The sequence below is a fragment of the Balearica regulorum genome, chromosome 7, assembly GCF_011004875.1.
Source record: "Balearica regulorum gibbericeps isolate bBalReg1 chromosome 7, bBalReg1.pri, whole genome shotgun sequence".
Classification (NCBI taxonomy): domain Eukaryota; kingdom Metazoa; phylum Chordata; class Aves; order Gruiformes; family Gruidae; genus Balearica; species Balearica regulorum.
In genome coordinates, this window is record NC_046190.1 from 812,592 (window position 1) to 835,142 (window position 22,551).

Sequence of the window (22,551 nt, forward strand, 5' to 3'; positions counted from 1 at the left end):
GGAGACCACCTGAAAGCAACGGTTTGATTTTCCAGAACTGGTGATGCACACAGAGCCGCCCTCCCGCACTCATTGTCCTGCAGACCAGAAAGGGATTTATGCAGCTGGGGGTCACCGTCCATTTGCTGTGTGCTGGGTTGTTGTTCCCAGGGATGATAATGGGGAACCAGACTGGGCAGGGTAAGACAGCTTTCTAGTGACAGCCACGAGCTTCTGTGTGTGCAGCGGGACAAACATCATTGTTGGGAACTATGAAAGTAGTTATTTGTATTAATAACAGTGCCAGTCTTCTTGTACAGAGACGGCAGTGTCTGTTGGTGCATGCCTGTGCACAGAAAAGCCATCTGGGGACTAAGACAAATGCCAGTCTTAATATTTTTCCCGAATACTGGGAGAAAAATTTCCACAAAAATGTTTCCAAGCCAACATTGCCGTGCCGACACAGACCGCAGCACAGAGACGGTTTGTCGTGCTGGGGGGATGCAAACCCGCCATGCCCAGGCTGCCGGGCACTCAGCTCCAGGGCGCGTGGGAAGCCCAGGGGGCTAATGCTGGGGTGCCAGAATGGGGCACAGAGCCCCAAAGCTGACAGAGCAGCTCAGTGGGACGTCACCACTGTAGGGCCGGGCAGCAGTGGGCAGAGCAGCCATTTCCTGTAAAACCAGTGACACTGACTTTGTATTGTTACTTTTTTTTTTTTTTTTGCACTGAGGTATGTAGAGGGAGGCATCTATAAGACACATCATCTTAATGGAACAGAAAGGTCTTCGTATTTTTGATACTGGCAGAATATATTATGCATATGATTCCTGGCATGTTTGATATTGAAAATAGCATTAATAATGCATCATAAGCTGCCTTTAGCAAGGCTCATCATTCTTTTTGCCTCCTGACTTGCAATTCAGACATCAAGGCTAATTGGAAAATGTGTTTTCTAGATAGTAGTTTCTGAAATGAATGGTTCACTGCACTTAAAAATAAATGAATAAATCCCTACCTAGAGTACCAATATTTTAAGCAAAACACTATTCTTACAAATACTGAAAATTCAAATGTATGATACAGCCTTGTGAACACTGTTGTTTTCTATTTTTGACAAATTGTTATAATTAATTAGTTCAGCCAAACCTTTTGAGTCTCTGCTGCATCTCACAATATAATAATAGAAAGAAAATGCAATATTGTCTATGGCTGAGTTCCCACTTCCTCATACAGGGAAGCTCTTCTTGAGTAATCTCAATTTTTCATTTAGGATTTCAACAGTCTATAGATCCGAATGCAAACAAACAAGTTTTCCTCTGAAAAAGCATTTCATGCTAAGCCAAAGTGCTCTGCCAATGTAATCTCCTCACACGCTGGTTTTGCGGTTTGTTTTTTTCTGTACAAACATTTGTCCCAATCAGTGTATTATTCCCTCAGCTACAACATGGGCAGAAGAAAATCTGCTGGAAATTAGATGGAAAAATACAGTAAGCAGGTAGCAAGTCTGGAAAGCCTGAGATCAAGAATAATTGCCAACACATGTATTGCCATGTGCATATGGTTCCATTGCATATTTCCTGTACATTTATCCCTGTGCTGTTTGGGTAATGATTAAACCGAGGTTAGTTTGATAAACCCCTTTTTTTAGAAAAAAAATACAACAAAATGTGGGTAACTCCACCCAAACTGCCAAAGGAGCATATCTGTCTTGATCACGCTTTTGCTGAGAAGGTTTCAGGTTCAGAACAAAACTTCCCATCAAAACTAGCAGAAGACGCTGTGTCAGCAAAGCCAGGTACGCAGGACGTGAGAGACCTGTGCTCAGGGCCCTGCTTTTAACCCTGTGCCACGCTCCCTGGGAACTACCGTCCTGCCTTGAACACTTCTGCTCTAAAGAGAAGTGCCGTAGGCCAGTGCGTCCCTCGGGGCTGCCCGGATTGCAAAGGCAACGCACCCCTTCGCCAGCACTTGGCTGGTTTCGAGCAAGTCTCCGTTTCCAGAAGGGAAAAACCAACCGACCAACATTTCCCAGTGTGAGGTAAGTTCTGAAATGTTTAATGAAATAATATCTGACTTAGATTAAAACCAACCGACCGGCCCTTCCCCCAAGCCCCCCGCAGCGTAAGGAGCCTCTGCAGATGGAAGCCTAGCCAAAGTTTCGGTTAGCATTGGATCAATTCCAACAGCAGCTCTAACAGACACATGTCAAATCCTGACTGACCTGAATTCTTCCCCTAAGATTAATCCTTCAACCACAGTTAGCTTTAACTCATTGATGGGTGGACTGTGTTTACCAAACCCAAGCACAACCCTGCACCTTGTAGCTCTACATACGTACGTTACGTAGATCCCTATATGCAGACTTACCGTGTGGGTGTATAGTTACCTGTTTGCAGCACACGCATATGCATCTAACTCACATCCATGGAGTTTTCATCAAAAGTTTTACACAGTTTGTTGGTTTTTTTGAAATGCAAAACATATCAGGGCGTCAGTTATGCGACTACTTCCTGGTTTATGGTAAACCAGAAGAGATTAATAGAATTTCAGTACTGGAAGACATAATTGCTACTAAATCTCAACATGTATATTTTAACACCACAAGTTTAGTATCACCTAAGCATGCCTCCTGTTTAAAGTTTACATCTCTCATGACTAAATTGCAGGAAGTGAAATAATTAGAAACAGTGGCTATTATGTAGGAAGCTAATTTTTCTTTTCTCTCGGATACTCCACGAAACTTAAGGTACCAAAATACATTGGAGTTATTGCAATAATATTACAATAGTACATCTACCCAAATTCTCAGTTAAACTGGAGCAACTCAGAATAATTCCACTGATTTGTGGAGGAATATTAGTGAGGAATGTATTTCAGACTTAATTCCGTCAATTTAATATTGTGTCATTCTATTATCTTGATCACAAACAAACTGTTTGAGTAATGCCATCCATTTTCCCAAGGAATTAATGCCTGTATAATTAACTACAATCAACTGTAACACAGATGGCATCGTATGATCCAAAAGCACTTTATGGAAACATTTTAAGCATGTTATTAACATCCCTAAATAACTATTTAACGCTACCTCTCCAACCCTCTTCTGCCTGAACACACAACACAGCTGGATTTGAGAGTGGAAAAGGCAGTATTTAACTGCAACACTGTTATAAAAGATTTTCAGTTCTTGGATTTATTCAATTTATAAATTAGCTTGAAAATAAAAGATGCTACTGCAGCAACAAAAACATTGCGGTTTAGATTTCAGAATTAAGACTAATTTTCGGAATGACTCATCCTCATCAAACTCAGCTTTGAGAACGAGGCAGCATGGAAGGACACTGATGGGAGGAGGAAACTTTCTTTAGGCTGACCACGGTTATCCAAAAAGGTATTTCTACTTAACAGTATTTTTCAGTAAATGTGTACCCATGTATTTTTCAGTAAATGTGTAAACTAGGATAAAAATTTACATTTAACAGCAGCAGAGAAGAATTTGAATGGAAAGTTGATTAATGTCCCAAATCAAAACAGTTGCAAGTTGTTAGATGCCCATCAAGCTCTAATGAAAAGCTGCTCCTTCAGCCCGAAAAACCTGAGGATCAGATGATTTCAAATCTGACTTTTCATTGCTAAATATCCTAGTTTAAATAGCCTTTTCTTGACAGTTGCTGAGACTCCCCTCCCTAATTTCAGCCCATCTCTGCCCATTTATGTAATAGTGAGCATGTCCCTTGGCCCATAAACTGATTTAGAAAGAAAGCAAAAATATGATCAGCCTAACAGACTTGTTGGAGGTTTATTGTGATGAGGCTTTAGGGGGACAGGCTGCAGTACCCACCGAAGGCACCAGCGCTGGGAATTAACGCCGTTCCTCCCCCCCCCACGTCTGCTTGACGAGGGCAGTCCTGGTGGGGGCTGGAGCTCCAAAATCTCATGGAGTCAAGTGCGAGCCCTCCGGCATGATCTCAGATGGGATGATGGTCCCTGGGGAAGACCGAGAGCTTTAGGTAAATTCTGGTGAAAGGGAGGTCTTTTGTGTTATAGTAACTGATGAGACAACGTACTGCTTTTCACACTGGGCAAGCTTCTGGCAAGAACATTGCTAGAGAAGATAAAGCCGAGAGAGATACCCAATTTAGAGATGACAAACGAGTTCAGAAAAGAGAAGATGTTCAAATATCACACTACCATCACTTAGGATTTAGTGCTCGGTATCACACAATGGGGCTTCTTAACATTTGGAGTGGGTAGCACCAAAGGAATACTTGGTGTGAGAACTGGAACTAGGGTGGGAAAACCGTAATGAATGTAACGGTCATTTATAGGTATTGTTACAGAATTAGCTGGAATTATTTTAGATACATGGATTTCTATCAGGATAACATCACAGCATGTGGAATGGAAATAAAAAACAGTTCTGGAAATTATTATGTGCTCTGGGGGTTATTAACTCAGCCTTATATTCCTTCCTGAAGGAAGCTGGCAATTCAATATATCAGAGCTCTGCAGGACTCAGTGAAGGCAGTGCTTTTTAATTATTGTACGATACATGGATGAGCACCAATCTCATAACAAATTGGGAGACAAGACAACAGCGTAAGATTTTCTCGTCTTAAAGGAAAGAGCTGCAGACACACACACATAAGAGGTCTAAACTATACACAGATACAAAAGACAAACCAAGAGCGTTACTGCTGTCAGCTTCTGTTAAAAAGCCAAGGGTTCACAAGTCAGAACAGCAGTTCCAAGCTGGAGCAGCACTGACTTCAGCTGCAGCAGGTCATCGCTGCTCTGCAGTGGTGGGGCTTCCCCTGCCCGGTGGCAGCTACAGCAGGCGAATTTGCTGAGTGTAGAGTCACACAGATAGCTCACATCCCACCGGAAATAATCTTAGGCACGGGAGGGCCCGGTGTCACCCCTGAATGCAGGCAGAGGTTTGATCTCCTGAGCATCCCAGCTCTAGGCCAGCAGCCCGCAGACAAGGCTTCCCCCCACGGCCCCTCCGTGTCCCACCCGAGCACTCTCTGCTAAAAATTCCTAACGGAGACACTGGGAAAAGAAACAAACCAAACCTTCACTTCTTTGTAAACCTTGCTCAGGAGATCAGAACTGCTTATTTAGCTTATATGCTGGGCTACAAAATAACAGAAATCTCTATTTTTTTTTAACCATCAGAAAAGCTATTGAATTTACCGCTAGTAGCCTTAGGGACACGAGATCACTGTTTAATATGAACTGCTGCATATCTAATTATTTGGTAAGTTGCAGAGATTTCACGATTCACCCAATAATCAGCATGTGAGCAGTGTCTTTTTCACAGCTAATAAACATTCTGAAGAAACAGGAAGTCAAAATACCCACTCACGGATACTGCACATTTTAAGCTACACACTGAATAAAATACATGTTAAGAGAAAATATAGAAATATTCAGGAAGCAGAAAAGGATTTCAAAAAAGGAAAAAATATTGTTCGCCAACTTCATGCGAGAGCTCCAGTACGGCTTTAGAAAGACTGCATCTCGGCAAGGGCTGAGGATGCCAGGGAAGAGCGATGCTGTCGGGAGCAGCCGTACCCCCTTGCAGCCTGCCCCCGGCCCATCGACACCCGGCTCTTTCCATCTGTTCCACGGGGCTGCGAATGAGGCACTCGGCCAAGTTCCACTTAAGTCAGCAGGAAACTTTCCATCCGCTGTAACGATCCAGTCATTAATAAACTTGGAAGTCAAAAATAAGTGCCTAAAAGCCACTTACTTCTGCAGAGCCTCAATGGGAGAGCGGAAGAGCGTCTCCTCAGAGATGGCGCGAGCCCTGGGGGTGCAAAGCGCCGGAGAGGTGGGTGCCAGGAGGCACAGGGGCTGGGGAGGCGATGGGCACTGCGCTGACCCAGCGCAGGAGCGGGGCCGTCCCGGCAGCTCTCCTCAGGCAGGACGGGCGGCAGTCGAGCCCCGGCCAGGCGAGAAGCAGCCTGGGCAGCCCGACCCGCTGACGGCATGCGGCCGGCCCCTGGAGTGCTTGCTGGCCCTCCTTTGTACCTGCGCCCTCCTCGTGCCACGCAGAGGGAAAAGGACGAGACAGCTGAGTTGGGACAAGTGCCAGAAAGCAACCAAGTTGTTCCTTATCCTCAGAGCTGGACACAGGATGATCCGCTGGAGCCAGCCCTCCCGAGGGCGCTGCTCCTTCCCTCGGAGCCTGCTCTGGTTTCACGGGGCAGAGGGACGACACCCCCAAGCCACGCACGGACACGAGTCGGGGAGCTCCTGCTGCCCGCCCATCTCCAGGGCAAGCTGAAGGGTGAGGGGAACCAGCAAAGGAGTCAAGGAGAATGAGTACAGCAGAGTTGGTTGAGTGCTTTGAAGAAAAGTACTAGATAAAGTTCATAATATTTGATCCTTAGAACACCGAATAAATGAGTTTTTTTCCAGATGACCATGAAAATATTGCCACCTTGAAAGAATTTTACATGTGAAAGCAAACTGATATTTAGCCGTGGCTGTCCCAAATACGAGTAAGTTAACCTCTCTTTGATAATGTTTTTATCATGGCCCTATTCTGATTAACAATTTTTTGGCAAATAACCTGTCAGCTTGGAGAGCAGAGCTCAGACACACTCCTGTAAATCCCAGCCTGACCCTGGCACCGAGGGCCGTAGAGAAGGACCCCGCTGGCACTGGAGCTACGAAATAAACTCTAAAGCAAGAGCCAGCAGATCCTGTAATCCATGACAAGTACCAAAGTACTCAGTATTTACATGGACAGGGAGAAGTACTCCGCTTTTGTCTAATTACGTACATGTTTGTAACTATAAAGAAAAGATTCACTTCTTTTAAAAATATTTTAGAACCAAACCAAACAAAAACCCCAGCCCAGCCCACGGAAGCTGAGTGAACAAAAGGCCCTCCCAGACAGCGAAACAGAAAGGCTAAAACCCCTCGGGGTAACAACGCTCACGTGTCTCAAAGGAGAGGCGAAGCACCAAGCAGAAGGAAGATGCTGCAGGCCCGCAGGACGGACACGCTGCAGAGCAAGAGGCGCTGGGTGCGACACGGAGCGATCCCTCTGGTCTGAGGCGGGTAACCGAGTCGTTGCCGCGCTGGCAGCATGCAGAGGCCGTGGTGCTCCTGCCGCTGACCTTGCCAAGGTGCCTTCTGCTAGGAGGTGCCTGTGCATTAACCAGATGTATGTGGCTGAGAATTTTTAAGCTATAATCTGATTTTTTTAAAGCTGATTTGATTTGAGATGCTGCACCAACCTTTCTAGTGAAATTGCTTGGCGCGCAGATACCCGTTCTCTGCAGTTTCACAGAACAGGTCAGTAAGGGGGGTAAGACTTCCCTTCAGCACAGCAGAACCAGACCCGGTCTTAAATACTTTGGGCTTTTCAGGGGGATAAAAGGGTAAAGGCTTTTCAACCGAATTTTAACATCTGAAGTCCAAGGATCCATTCCTCTGGAAAAGCTTATTTTCAACACAAGAGATCTATAATTTTTTTTAATCAAGACTAACAACCAGAAGACAGGCTGACTTTCATGGAAAACCAGTTTGTATACATGATCATAGTCAAGATCTAATTTCAGTTAGTAACAAACATACCATAGGTGGATCTCTCTAATGCTACACTAAATGTAATAATCGTCACATTGAATAAAATAAAATTGGATTTTTTTTAATGTAAAAAAAGTAAAAAAATTGTATTAGCAAATCGGAAGGTGAACCATCCAAACCATGTGTGTGTGTAATGAGAAAGTTAACAGAATTTTATAGAGCCTCCTGCTACCGGGACCAAATGTACACGGAGGATTAAATCTCCAATAGCACCACGTGGCTCATGTGGCCTCTACCTGCCTACAGAAGACATCCAGGGACTAATATACAAATTATTTTTAAAAAACCCCCACAAAATCCCATACCGCAGGGTATGACAGCAACTGCTGTCCTAAGTTTCATGTGACCGACTAAAACTGAACAGCAACTTTGAAAGCTCTCCTGATCCTTGCTGCTCACCAGCTGCGAGATTATCAAGGACAAGACGCTCCCGGGTAGCACACTGGCACCGATACCAGCTGGCACCTGCAGAGCTGAACTTCGGGTCAGTTTGCTGGTTCTACTAAGAGACAGAACTGGGGCAATCTCAGGGCACGTAAGTGTATAGAAACGTTTCTCGTTTCTCTATTGCAGGGGGAGAAAAAAAGCTGGGGTAAAAAAAGGGGAGAAAGGGAGAAAGGGGAATCTCAGGAGCTGCTTCTGCTCATGCTCTCTATTGTGTCACTAAAATTTACTTGCTGGAGTTCACTTCTGTGTCACTCGTTCCCGAGTGGCATCTTCTGGCAGCAGTGCCTGCTGATGTCTTATCTCGGGAGGATGTCCGTGCAGATATCTCCCTCAGGCTTGTTCAGATGATTCGGAAGAGTGCTAGCCTTGGTTTTCATTGGGAAAAGCGCTGTATAGAAGAACTGGGAAAACATTCTCACAGACATCTCGATTTACGGACGGGAAACAGCTACAGAGGAGCTCTTTCCCAGCTATTCATTCAGCGTGGCATATGGGTAATCTGGGATTTGAATTCAGGATTTCCCAATCTTTTAGCCTGCTGCACTTACTCCTTCAGAGAAAGTTGCTTCTTGCCTGGGTTGCACTACACTGATCTTTCGCTAAGAGGACGTGTCCATCTGGCTTCTGACTCTCTAGCTGATCATTGCTCCTCGAAGCAGGGAGCAGCCGGCACAGGGAGCGGAGGCACGGGATTCTGCCTGCAAGCAGCACGTCAGGGGGCCCGAGGGCACAACAAGTGCTGCCTGCTGGGGTCCGTGTCCCTACCAGCTGCTGGCATCGCGGCCGGGCAAGTTCTCCAGCAGCGGCAAAGGGTGGAACTACGTGTCTGAAAGCTCTGGGAGACCGGGGATGTGCAGCATAACGTACAGCGATAGCAAACCTGAGTTTGCGAAAGTCTTGACAAAAAATATTTCATTAACTGTGCAAATAGGCACAGAACACTAAAGCCATAAGAGAAGTCCATGCCCAAGTGCTGATGCTGCTGTGACCACCGGCACAGACAGCTACTTGCCCGCAGGCAAGAGGGGTTCACAGCCTGAAACGTGACGGCATCGGGGCTAGCAGACATGACCTCAGTGAAACCTTGCACGTGAATGTGTAAAGGATGTGAGAATGTACATCTGAATCTCAGCTTCACAGCGTACGCTTAAGTAATTAACTGCTTAAGGAGATTTAGTAGCGCGATGTGTAAGAAAGTCTAGTCACAGATAGGGGATAGAAACAAAGGAGGGATTACTACTGAAATGGGGAGACTCACAGCTGCGAGCTCCAAGGACCAGAGCTAGGGCTGGCAGTGTTTGATATTCTGCTAGCGACCTGTACAAAAGAATAAAGGGTAGGATATCAAGATCTGCTGATAATAGAGGATTACTTAGGTCAATCAAAATGAGAGAGGAATATAAAACAAGAAAAAGGAAGAAAAAAATAAAACAATAACCTCAAACTAGAAAATTAGGTAACTAAGCAACGTGAAATTCAATATGGGAAAGTACGAGATAATCTATATTTAAAAATACAATTTGAGATATCCTGCACATAGAGATTTAGAAGGAAAGATCAAGCCATCACTGAGGACATCTGTTGTGTATGCAAGCTAGATAAATAAGATATTAGATTGTAATAGCAGGAGATGGGAAATAAGATGAAAAGCGTTGTAATGTTGCAGAAAGATAAGTGGTAAGTACTCATTATTACACTCATTCATCTAAAAGAAACATAATAGGTACAAGCAGGTAATAAAATAATTGGGGTCTGTGATTTTTTTGAGGAGACATTAAACAGGCAGTTATAAAATGATTGATATTGTGTAGGCGAAAAGGATGTTTCAGTTACTTTTTCACGCTAATGTAAGAACAAGAAGCCACCCTCCGGGGCACTGGCAGGAGGTAGTTACACGATTTTCCCCCTGGAAAGGTGAACCTTCCATTTTGTACCGCACACCACCAACCCTGGCAGCAGTTCTCCGTCGTTCTGCTGCTCCTGGGGTCAAACCACCACAAACCAAATATGACGGGGGAGAAAAACGCTGCCGCTGCGAGTCACTGGGAGCAGGGCGACCGCAGCAGAACTGACGGCATCCGGCCCCAACGCGACCAGTGACAGCGTTTACAAAAGGGACAGCGGCAGCTCCCCTACTAGTCTGCTTGGCTTCGGTTTCAGTAACCAAAGCAGCAGCGCAACAGGTTTTGCTCCAAATGCCTCCCAAATACTGTGAAGAGCAGAACTGTATTGCTCTGCAACCCTTGCTTTGAATATTCATTGCACGAATCCTTGACAAACAAGGAAGCAGAGCATTCCCTAGGGTTAGCAGTGGAGCCTCTGCTACACTGGCCACAAAACACCCTGCAATACAAACCCTCCGAGGTGACCTCATGGGAACGGTGAAGCAGAATATGGAAGAGACAACTATTAATTTGCAGGTATAGCACCTACATCAGCCCTAAAAGGCACCGCTTCAGGAGATCCCTGCTTCCCCAATCTGTTCCGGCTTTTATATACTCTGTGGAAGGATGCTAAGAGAGATAAAAGAAATATTAAAATTATACAGCCTGTCTTTGCAGTGCACAGGGTTTGCTGTTGGTGGTGTTTGGTTTTTTAAGAGGTCTATAGTTAAAATGACTGCAGTTTCACTTTATTTTCAATCACATATAATTGGTAAAAATCTCATAGTTAGCCGTCACTTCTACACAGTTCTGGACACACAATTAAACTTCCACAGTGCTTCACTTCTTTAAAGCATTCTCCCTACATTATCAAGAGATCTCCAGAAAATAACTCTGAACGCAAAGCTCATTGAGCTGCTCCATCTGCAGCCTCCCTCATGGTTTCCGTCAGGATTATCAACTCACTCCTAACTCTACTTCTCGCCCACCATGGATGAAGCATGACCACGACCACATTCGGCTCCGACGTGCCTGGGTGGATGACGGCCCCTCCGACCCAAGCTGACTCGCAGTCTGTGGAGCCTGTGCAGGGCAATATTCCGCTTTATGATGGTGTACAAACAGGACTGTGGAGCCTCACAGTCTGACCACGGTGCAAGGAGGATGGCAATGCTGTCCTCATTTCTGGTAAGGCCTCACCTTCATCTCAGTTTGCATCAAGAGACAATGTGTTTCTACATCTGTTTTTAAGCCAGTTAGATCACCCAAGAGAAAAACCATGATGTTACATCTCCCGTGTGCTGGGCAGCAGCCCAGGAGCTCCCCGGCTGCGGTCGGTAGGGTGGGATGCTGCTCTGGGCTCCTGCTACCACTGACATCAGCTCAGAGCTGCCCAGGTTCAAACAAGCAGCGGCACTCAGCAGAGCGTTCAAAGGTTTGCACTACAGTCTCTGGTGGTGGGCCCAAGCAGAGGCCAGATGCACGTTTCACTTTTGGGCCATGGAGCTCCACGATGGAGAGAGAGCGTGAATACGAACACAGTTTACATGTATTTCAAGCCCATTTTGTTTTGACAGGCTGACAGAAAGGAGCACCGTGCGCACAGAATCAGGCTCAGCAGTATACCTCAACATTGCCCTGAACCAGGCTGTAGTTAGGAAGGAATTAAAATATTGTGAGGCCCTGGCACAGGGTGCCCAGAGAAGCTGTGGCTGCCCCTGGCTCCCTGGCAGTGGTCAAGGCCAGGTTGGATGGGGCTTTGGGCAACCTGGGCTAGTGGGGGGTGTCCCTGCCCATGGCAGGGGTGGCACTGGGTGGGCTGGGAGGTCCCTGCCCACCCACACCAGGCTGGGGTTCTGTGATTTGAATGGCCATAAAGAATACGTACACTACATCCAAGACCACATTTTTCCCTTGACAACTCTTTGCTACTGCAGTATCATTAAAATTATGACCCCGTTCCTACTGAAGCCAGTGACAAGACCCCCCTCCCTCAGTGGGTGCGATAAAATAACTAACGCCGCCTTAGGAATGCATCAGTCTCGCAGAGGGGAGTGGGGCCGTCCCCGCGGCATGGCGGAGCTGGCGGGACAGAACTGCAGCTGATGTGGAAGAAAGAGCAGGGGTGCAGGTTTCCGTGGGGTGGGAGCCACGGCAAGGTTGGTTGGCCTGTCCGAACACTTGCCCTGGGTCGAGCCGGACGACAGCCCCGCTGCCCGCGGGAGCCCAGCGCAGCTCTGCCGCCTCCAGTGCAGGGGCACACGCAGGGTGGAACTTCTGCTCCTGTCCTGGGAGGCATGCTCACCGTACAGCTTCCTGCAGGCGGAGGGGATTGCCTGTGCAGCAGCAAAATCACAGCCCCTAAAGATACTGCTGAGCTTTTTGCTTACTTTTTTAAAACCTATTAAAAAGTACATGGAAAAGATGCTATGACTGAATATCTGTTAAGTTTAATATTTGCTTTTGAAATGTTCTTATCCTTAAAACACAAATTTGCAATTTACAAGTAAAGTGACCATGAATTAAAAGCCCATGTATATATCTGAAATAATAGCCAAAGATTCTTTTTCTGTCTACATAATATATATCTCAGCAGCATTTCAACAAACCCAGAATTACTTTCAAATGTCAAATGCTACATTTTAATGGTTGTCAGTGAGTGCTCCTGTGTCCCTGAACTACCTGCAGCTTCTCTGTTGTAAGCAAACCTAGCTGGTTTTCCAACAACCGTAACTGCCTCCTCCTCATATAAACTTCTCTTGATTTGACACCCAGTTCTGTAAAGTTGAGAAGACAAAAAAAGCTTCAGAAAGCAAACAATCTTTGATTGTGCATCGGAGCCACTGAAACACAGCATAGAAGCAAGTATAAATAAAGCTGTTACAACTCCAGCAAATAAACAACAGCCTGGAAAAGCACCAGGCCTTAGCTCCGGAGGGATTTATAAATGCGAGGAAAGCAGAATAGACCCGGGACACTGAGAGGGGCCGCTCAGACAGAAAATCATGAGTGGCTGTATTGCAAGGTATGTGTAAGCACTGGAGGAAGCAACGCACCTGGCACCCACCTCCTCACCATTCAGCTGCGAGAGGACACCAGACAGCATTCCCCTTTCCATCGAGAAGAAAGCTTTCCAGTCGTGCTGGCCACCTCATCCCAGCAGACCCGCTCCGCCTGCCGCTGCCCCTCCTGCCCCCACCCTGGCGGGTACGGGCTTCCCTGGCCTGCGGTGCCCATGCCAGGGGCTATGGAAGATGCAGCGCTGCATCCCGAACAAGTCTCTGCGAGAGCAGCGACAGCCGCAGCCCGTTTCACAACGCAGGACTGCACTCTGCCTTCAGAGAGGGAAGGAGCTACCACCGTGATTTGCCCGGCATTTGCCTTAGAAGAGCCATGCAACCCCAAGCCCTGCAAGACAGGAATGCAACTGTATGCTTCTACAGACTGAATTAAACTTACAATAGACTTCAATGAGATTTTAAAATCATTTCAGACAAGAAATGCACTCGAGAAGGATTCTGGACAGCCTTTCCTCACCTTTGCTTCAACTCCAGCAGCGCAGCGTCTCCCAGCTTGTCACAGCTCCAGCTCCGAGGGGGCTGTGACTCAGCAAAGGGAGCAGCTTTTTATTTTTCAGATGGAACTTACCAAACCGTGCCACTATTACAGGGAGGATCTGCTTCCTGGATCCACTTCTCTGCCAGTATCTCCCGAGATGCTTCCACTGAACCCTCCCCATCTGGTTACGTTATGACAACAGGAAACAGTTTCTTTAAGGGAAAAATGAAACACAAGCGTGCATGGGAATTGGGCTGAGTGAGAAAGAAAAAATTCCCAACCTCTGTCTACACTGTATTTAAAAGAAAAGGTGGAGTCTTATTATTAGCCTAGGAGTTGTGCTGCTCCCAGTCAGACATCCTGAGGTCTGCGAGCATCTGCGACGCAGCTGAAGCTTAGCGGAAGGACAGCCTCCTGCCCGAGAGGCCCCCAGGCAGGCTGGCGGAGGTGGGCATCGCCCTGGGAGCAAGTCTCAATCTCTGCCCACCGAAAGCATCCCTCCGGCCCTGCCACAGGCACAGATCGGCTGGAGGCTCAGTGCTCGCCTCGTACCCCGCAGCTGGGCTTGGCACCAGCCCTGGCACACAGCCGGGTCACAGGGTGTGCGGGGAAAGAGCTCTTTGGCCAGACCCTGGTGCCTCCCTCTGCTCCGCGGTGCTGAAACCACGGAGAAACCGTGCACGGAAATCTCTGCGTAGAATTTCAGGTGAGTTATGCAGACTGAGATCGCTTGTTGTTAGGCTGAGCCTACATACGGCGGCAGCACGGGTGCGGCAGGTACAGGGTGCACTGCCCCGGCCGCGCAGCCAGCCGCTCTCACTGCTAACAGACTGCGAGCTCCAACAGCTCGGGAACAAAACAGCAAATCAGCATTTTAAAATCCCAAGCCTGTTCCGATGTAAACCCCGGTCTCTCACACTAACCTAAGCAGCCTAGCTCGTCATGAGGCAGCACAGGCAACAGGCGTTCGGTACAATGAACTGTCTCCAGAAGTGCTGAACATCCACAGCTCCATGCCAGCACCAGCCGTTCATCGGGTCCGAGACACAGACCCAATAACCATCCCTCTCAGATTTGTTTCCCTCTCGCTCTATGGTCCCTGCCAAGGGGACGCTGCTCTACGGGATGCGTAGGGCTCCCTTGAGCCCCGTGAAGCCACCGCAGCTCCCAGGCAGGGTCTGGGGAGCTCCCAGCGCCACTGTATCCATCCTGTAAGACTATTTTCCTTATCCAAGCTGTCCCAGTTCCCCATTACACCAGATAATAGAGAACTGACTTTTTTTTTTCCCCCCAGGGTTATTTTCCAATATTTTTTTTTTAAACTATCTCACTTTAAAACAAAGATAAGAAAGATGTTGTCACTGCCACTATAAACTATATTTGCTAATAATTTGCAAAAGCAAGCACAAGAGAAAAGCAAAGGCTTGAGACCCAGCCCCGTTCAGCTCCAGGCGCGGCAGGCTGGGGTTCGGCAGACGATGCTCGGCGCAGGGCGACTGGGAAGTGCTGGTGGGTCAGGGTGCCGCAGCCCCAGCCCTGCCTCCACCGCTGCCGGGGCAGCCCCCTCCCTGCCCGCCCCCTGAAACCGGGCCCTTGGAATTTAAAACCATGAGTGAGCATTATTGTTCAGATGAATGATCAGCCTGTTACTATGGAGAATGAAAGTTGAAAGTTTACTTCCAGAAGCATCTAACCAAGAAGTGCTTGAGAGTTCAGCCCATGACAAATGAGCAAATATGTACTTTAATCACATAAAGTCTTTACCTTCTTTTTTTAGTTAGAAGCAAGAATGCAGATATCATTTACATACAAGGATTATCTTGTTTTTCTTCCATTGCTGATACAATGCATCCCAATCATACCCTGCAAATCTCAATGGATTTAATAAAGTCCTCAGGGTTACAAAACTCCTGACCATCAGACTTTTGAGATACAGAGTAGTTCAGCAGCAGCCAAAAATTGGTGCACAAAAGATAAATATATTATTTTTACATCTCTCTGCAGTCATCAATCTGTTTAAATTATTAAAATAAGGATCATCGACTATAGCTTGACAGGTGTTTGCCAGTGAGCACTTCAAATATTTCTTCTAATAAAGGACCTTGACTCTGTATGTACCGTGGGACAGCCCATGGTTGAGGGATGGGGGTAAAAAGCATCAATAAGGAAAACTTCCCAACCCCCCTGAGAGCCAGGGGCTTCCAAAAGCCTTCTGCTGCTGGCCTGGGGCTGGGCCCTGCCCGCTGCCGGCAGTATTTCCAAACTCGGCGCTGTGTCCCCGTGACACATCCAGCGCTGTGCCAGAGATGACACACCAGAGAAGCTGTGGCTACCCCTGGCTCCCTGGCAGTGTTCAAGGCCAGGTTGGATGGGGCTTTGGGCAACCTGGGCTAGTGGAGGGTGTCCCTGCCCATGGCAGGGGTGGCACTGGGTGGGCTGGGAGGTCCCTGCCCACCCACACCAGGCTGGGGTTCTGTGAAGAAGGACAGGGCAGGCAGCAGGAAGCCCTCGAGGAGCATCGATCCACACCAGCACATTGTCATGGAGGACACCAAAAGCCACGTACAGCTGCACCACCACCAGTCTCGTACTTCGAGTGTCATTTTGCAACGAGAAGAGCAAAGGGAGCTTGTTGGTGACAACAGGACTCCCTGGGAGCGCTGTGCTGCAGAGCCTGTGCCACGCACCCAGGGCTGCACCGCCATCCTCAGCGGGTGTAACGCCCGCCTGTACCCGCAGTAAATCTGCTGGTTCTGTCCCCAACAGCTGCCGATCTAAACAACCGTGCAGAGAGAAACACTGGCCCAGAGTTGATGCAGTCACCAGTGCAAAATGAGTAAGAAAAGGTATAGTTGAGAGTTTTAGAATGGATTAAGAGAGTGAATGAGGAAGAAAACAGAAAAAACAAAATTTTCATGACATGTAGGAGACCATAAGGTGAATATTTGAATAAAAAAAAATTTAAAAAATCAATATTAACCTGAAGTGCTATAGAATCACAATTTAAAATAGCAAGACTTGAAACCCCCAAGGAGACCGCAGGAGCTCCCTGCGCAGCCGGTTCTGCCTCGCCTGGCTGTCCTCCCGCACCACGAGTTTCTGCTCCCAGCCGGTCAATGCACCGGCCTGCCTTCCAAGCGGTGGGGGCCCAGTCTGAAGCCTCCCACAAGAAGAGGATCCCCCCAGATTCACCCGAATCATACCCTAACTATGGTAATGTCTCCAAAAGTGGGGCAGAAAGATGGGAGGAAAGGCTGTAACCTCTATTTCTTCCTCATTGATTTTGTATGCAGCCTGGCTCCTGATTTCCACTGCTTTGTTTTTGTTATAATATCCTTAAAATGGAAATAAAATATCCTGGTTTGAGCTAAATAGACATTTTCCGTGGTCAAAGTTTGCCTTGCCTCCCCCTTCTGCCCTTCCTGTTTTTCTTTATAGTACAGGTTAAGGTGGGGAAAAAAAAAAAAATTTGGTTTGACCCCCACTTTGACAGTTTTTTAGCATACAGCCATATCGAAGGGAAAGACAACAAGTTTTCTCATGGGCCTTGAAAACACGAGTATTTGCACCTTCCTGCCAGTTGGGAATTCCTATTCCTCCCCCCTCACCTGACACTTCAGAGCCCAAGACGCAAACAGACCCCGTCCTTCCCCGCCGGACGAGAAGCCGCCCGCGCCGCGTTCCTCCCCACTGGAATTATTTGGGAGAGGCGATCTGTGAGGGCTGAGCAAGGCTCAACCCATTCGCAGCGATGTCATCGCTCGCTAACTGGATTTAAAGAAAAGATGACTTTCTTCGCTGGCAAACGGGCTTGTAGCCAGCAAGATTTTGAAAACAAATATATGCTCAGGAACAACTTACCCACGCAGCAGCTTTAAAAAGCCCCGAACACAGCAGAACACTCGGATCCCTCCTGACGGGAGCAGCCGCAGTTGCTATGGAGCCAGGGCTGCCCGCGCAGCCGTGCCCTTGGTGTGCTTTGCTGCATTTCAGACCGTCTTCTGCCTGTCTTGGAGCTGACTGCGCCTGCATCCCTGCCTTCTGCCTTCTCTTTTCGTATTCTCCCTTCTTTTTTTTTTTTTTTTCAAACAGAAGGGCAGTAACTCTCCTGCAGATCAGTACATTATATTTACAGTAGGATCTCAAAGGACCACAGGCAAAAGGCAATATCTGAAAAACACTGCTACTGTGAGGAACTTCGTTCACTGAAGAATTTTTACGATGGATTTATTTCTCAATCATTTTAGTCAAAATATTAAGATAAAAAATTGCAATGATAATGTCAAACATTAAACTAAAATGTTTTAGAATTAAATTTGATTTTTAAGAATTACTTACATTTAATTAAAAACAAGAGTTTAAAAGCCCTATATAAAACATTTTCTAAGAATCATCGAATCATTCTGGTTGGAAAAGCCCTTTGAGATCCCCAAGTCCAACCGTTACCCCAGCACTGCCCAGCCCCCCACTAAGCCATGTCCCCAAGCACCACATCTACACGGCTGTTAAATCCCTCCAGGGATGGGGACTCCACCACTGCCCTGGGCAGCCTGTTCCAGGGACTGACAACCCTTTGGGGGAAGACACGTTTCCTCATCTCCAGTATAAACCTCCCCTGACACAACTTGAGGCCGTTTCCTCTTGTCCTGTCGCTTGTTTCTTGGGAGAAGAGACCGACCCCCCCTGGCTACACCCTCCTGTCAGGGAGTTGTAGAATAGGAGGAAATCCACAAAGCACAGAACACTCTACATGCAACTTGCACTTCATTTCTTTTCTAAAGAAACACAGAAAACCCAACAGTTGCCTAAAACCCAGGCAGGATGAGGAATGGATCTCTTCCTGCTCTAACCTAGTCAGCGCCAGCAAACCGACTCAAGAGGGCTTTGGAGAGGAAAGCTTCTTGCTCAGCCAGGAAGCAGGATGTGTTTTTCCTGCTATTGCCAAAGAGAAGGGACCTGTAAATTTTGTTCTTTGTCCTTTATCATCTCTGATGACTTAGCAGCAAATGCCAAAAATAAATTTTCATGCTTCATCTTCAAAATAGATGTGGTACAATGTTTAAAAAAAAAACAAAACCAAACCCTATATCCCAGAGAGAATATTCCCAATATTTCAGAATCCAAATGAAACTTTATGAAGAGATACTGTAAGCCTGCCAACTGTGATATTTTACATACAGCTTTGGCTCTCTAAGCTCCTTTCTAGTCCTCTTCTCATGAATGAGACAGCAATTAAGATAGTCACACATTTCTGAAAAGCAGTCTAACATAAAGGGCTTATGATTCACTGCACAAAGGCATTTTTGGAAAACAATGACCTAAAACTGTTATGAGTTGTAGAAGTGAAGCAATATTCTGATCTCCAGGGGCAAGTCAGGGCCATTCAGGTTTCCACTTCCTTCATATTTCTGATGTTTAATTCAGACTTTATAGACAGGCAGCAGGCAGGACACAATCCAAATCCAGAAACTGGTTTGAACTTCCATGTGAAAACACAACAGTAATGAAATAAATACATTTTTGTAACAAATAACTGCTACTAATCCCACCTGCATGACCGATGGCCTAAATTTAGATGTGATAAAAGTGATTTTGGCTGTAAATAACATGAAATAATGTCTCAAAATTTTGACTCAAAGTGAGTCAAGCTAGTGCTTGGAATCCAAAACTCCAAGGAACCTTGAGGCACCTAAGCTCGCACTTATGTTACTTTAACTAGATGAGTCACATTAATATGAAATAAGCTTGCATGAAATGATGTTCATAATCACAACCTTGAGCTAGCGAACCAAAGCTAAGGTTTATGAAAAGTCGCGGACAAACAGAAGTCACTTTTTATTAAAAGGGCATCCTAGGTTCTGCATGCTATCACCTAGCGCTCCCGAAGCGCTCACCTGGGGAAAGGGCTGGTCCCTATTTTCCGTTTGAGGAAACATCTCTGTTTACATCAATGAATGTAACTGAAGCGTATGTCTAGGTCCCTTGGGCAAAATTGTAATTATTGCTCTTAATGAGATAAAACATTTCAGGTCCTTAGTGTTGATCACAGTGTGTGTGTGTGGGGAAATCTTTGTGAAAAAAAAATTAGTTTCTCTTTTGTACCCTTTGACTTCCTTTTTCCTAAAGAGGTTATACTCTTTATAGAGAGCTTATATAGATATCAACTCAGATCTGTCTAGGTGTGTATATATGCATATATATATATATATAAATATATATTAAAATAACGGGTTTGGTATAGCATTACTTAATGGATCAGTGCCAGCAATCTGAAACAGAGAGGTCATGCGCAGTACTAAACACCTTAGCATATTTTTACAAGAAGCCCAAAGGGCAAAATCTTCTCAGGTACCCCAGGGAATTACACCTTGAGGCTACTTCTACATTTGTTTACGTGCCTAGAAGCGGGTTCTGATCCACAATCTTAAATATCCAGTTGCTTTGTTCAAAATTAGCGCTTGACTGAATTAGTTTGGTGCTCAGCCCACGCAGCTGGAAGAGCAGTGCCGGGTGGCCGCAGCACCAAGACAAGCCCGAGACAGTAGAATGTACCCAACCCCGGTACCAGCCGATGGCTCATCCTGCCGGTACCCGCGTTAAACACGCCTGCAGCCTGTGCCCGCATCGCTCGGTGCTGCAAGTCACTAACAGCACGAGGCGATGAACCAGAGCTGAGAGGCCAACAGCACCTTCAGCGCAATGTCAGTCGGCAAGTTCGTGCCACCGCTGAGCCAGGCAAAGCCCAGCGCTGGGGGCGGCAGGAGTTACCGGTCCGGGGGTACGCAGGGGAGGCCAGTTCCGCACATGCTCACGTATCCCGTTATTCAAGAAAGTGCTACTGAAAACGCCTGTCCCACCTCTAAACTGTTTCACCTATACGAGACAGGTGTGCCCGGAGCTGAGAGTACAGACACGGGGACCACAATGCAGGCATTAAAATGCTGATAAACAGGGAGAAGATAATTCCATGCAGGCGTTAAAATGCTGATAAACAGGGTGAAGATACTTCCAATGCTCTTAAATCACACCCAGAGTTACTGTATACATTCCTAGAAACAGCATTTTTTTTTAAAGAAGAAAGAAAGAGATAAAGGATGCTAAAACAAATGAAAAGATAAGGCGTTAATCCCAAGGGCTGGCTGGAGGCAGGAGCAATGTATTTCACAGTTTCCAGGACAGTTTTTATTAGTAACTGAATTACCTGGTTTCATTTAGTGCTGGTATACCATAATTCCTTCAAACTGTTCCAAAGCTGCATCTGCTGTTTTAACAAATCCTTGCATCTTTTGCCCCTATCTTTCACTCACGATTCGGAGATTTACGTGTACCTCTATTTCTATGTAGACATTCCTTTCACGGATGCACATCTACTTTTGAGCTAACACTACTTGATACCACTGTTTGCTGATTGACCTAGATATATAAGCAGAAGAAAAATATTCATGCCTGTATAATATTCTTCAGTGCCAAATGCAGTTGAGTGACTTATTTTTAAATGACAGTAACAATATTTTTAGCTGAAGCACCTATTTTTCTTTAGTTTCACGTGCTTATTCCTAACACTGAGTTAATCAGCAACTTTCCCCCCCCTCACATAATTGCTACTGCTCTTACAGTAAAATACACCCAGCATCAGGGGGATGGGAAGGAATTACTGTGCTGAGATGGACACCGAACCAGACTCGCTACTGCTGCCCAGCCCCTCGCCAATGCCAATGAATTACCGTCTTGCCTGCTGGGAGCCATTTCGCATTTTTCAAAAGCGCGCAGTGCTGGTGTAAGTCTGCTCCTGCTGAGCAGCTCAGGTCTCCGGCCTCTAGCCTTAGAGACAGAAGAAATTACTTACGTCTTTTTCTTCCACTTGAACTCTATACACACGGAAAATGCCCAGCTGCTCAGCTAGAAAAGGGAATGAATGCATTGTGGGCCACAGAGATCATTTGCTCTCCACTCCTGGTTGCTCCTCATGAGAGGCTGCCAGAGACATCGGAAAGCAAATGCCATCCGGGCTGTAAACCTGGCCCCTGTCCCAAAGCCTACTTCATTTCCTTGCCATACACGCCTCTCTAGTGGCAGATATAGATGGCGATAATGGAGTGACAACAGAAAAAGTTTAACACCTATAGTTTCCTTCTCCCTAGCAAATTCTAGGCTTTCCATCAAGACGATGGAATTTCAGCTCTCCTGGGCTGCCAGTGGTGTAGGCTCTACCCGAAGAAGACATCAGCCCAGCAGAACTACCCGCGCCTGCACTGACTGGTGCGCCAGGTACGGCATGAACTCGCTCTGCCACCCCCAAGGCATTCCTGGGGCTCTCACACCAGACAGCAGTATTCACAGCAGAGACCTTTAACAGAAGGGCCATGGGGATTCCCCAACCTCAGCTTAACTTTTGGAAGGAAAAAAAAATAAAAATCTTCACGCTGTATTTCTCAGAACTGTATGTATTTTGCAAGGAAAGGAGGGGAAAAAGTTTTATGCTAAGAGCTTTTTCCCATATTGTTACAGTCCTTTACCAAGTGGCACATTACGCAGCAGCAGAGCTCACTGCAGCTGTCTGCGGGTGTCCTGAGGTTTTATTCATCTTCCTGCTCTCCAGTGGGCTTGGATGTGCCATCTCTGTCAATACCAAATCAGTTCTGGCCATCTTCTGCCATCCTGCCATCCCGCTGGTTACCGAGCACTTGTGAGGAAACTCATTTCACACACTTCCCTATTTCAGATTTTCCCTTTGAATGAACAAAGCAATAGTAAACAACCCCAAAACAAACTTTAAGGAAAAAGAGTGTAGTTAGATTTTTCTGCCCCAACTCTTGATGACGAGCCTGACACACAAACTCAGGCGCTCTCCCTGCCCTCTGCGCTGCTGCTGGGCCTGTCTCGGCCGGCTCAGACATCCTTACCCACCGCTGCTTCACGCGGGACAACTCCAGGAGCCTGTCAAGCATTCCTCTCTTTTCCATTCCTCTTCAAATCCACAGTAACTCCCATCTCCTGGGTTACTCACTTCTTCACTATGATTTTGCTGAATTTGTGATTATAAAATCTTACCAGGCCCAGACTGTAAGCCAGTCCT

At 46.6% G+C, this 22,551-nt stretch overlaps 1 protein-coding gene across 3 annotated transcripts in view; it reads right to left on the reverse strand.

The window, feature by feature from the left end:
* JAKMIP3 (Janus kinase and microtubule interacting protein 3) overlaps nucleotides 1-22,551 on the reverse strand; it is a 100,818-nt gene that overhangs the window by 61,430 nt on the left and 16,837 nt on the right. The window contains exon 1 of one of the 3 annotated variants that reach the window (XM_075757574.1): nucleotides 13,566-14,042. The exons of 1 other annotated variant lie outside the window; for it this stretch is intronic. The gene's annotated coding sequence lies outside the window, so the exon portion shown is untranslated. Of the gene's footprint in view, nucleotides 1-13,454; nucleotides 13,524-13,565; nucleotides 14,043-22,551 lie in introns of those variants that run through there. One more of the 3 variants, XM_075757573.1, reaches the window with a different exon arrangement.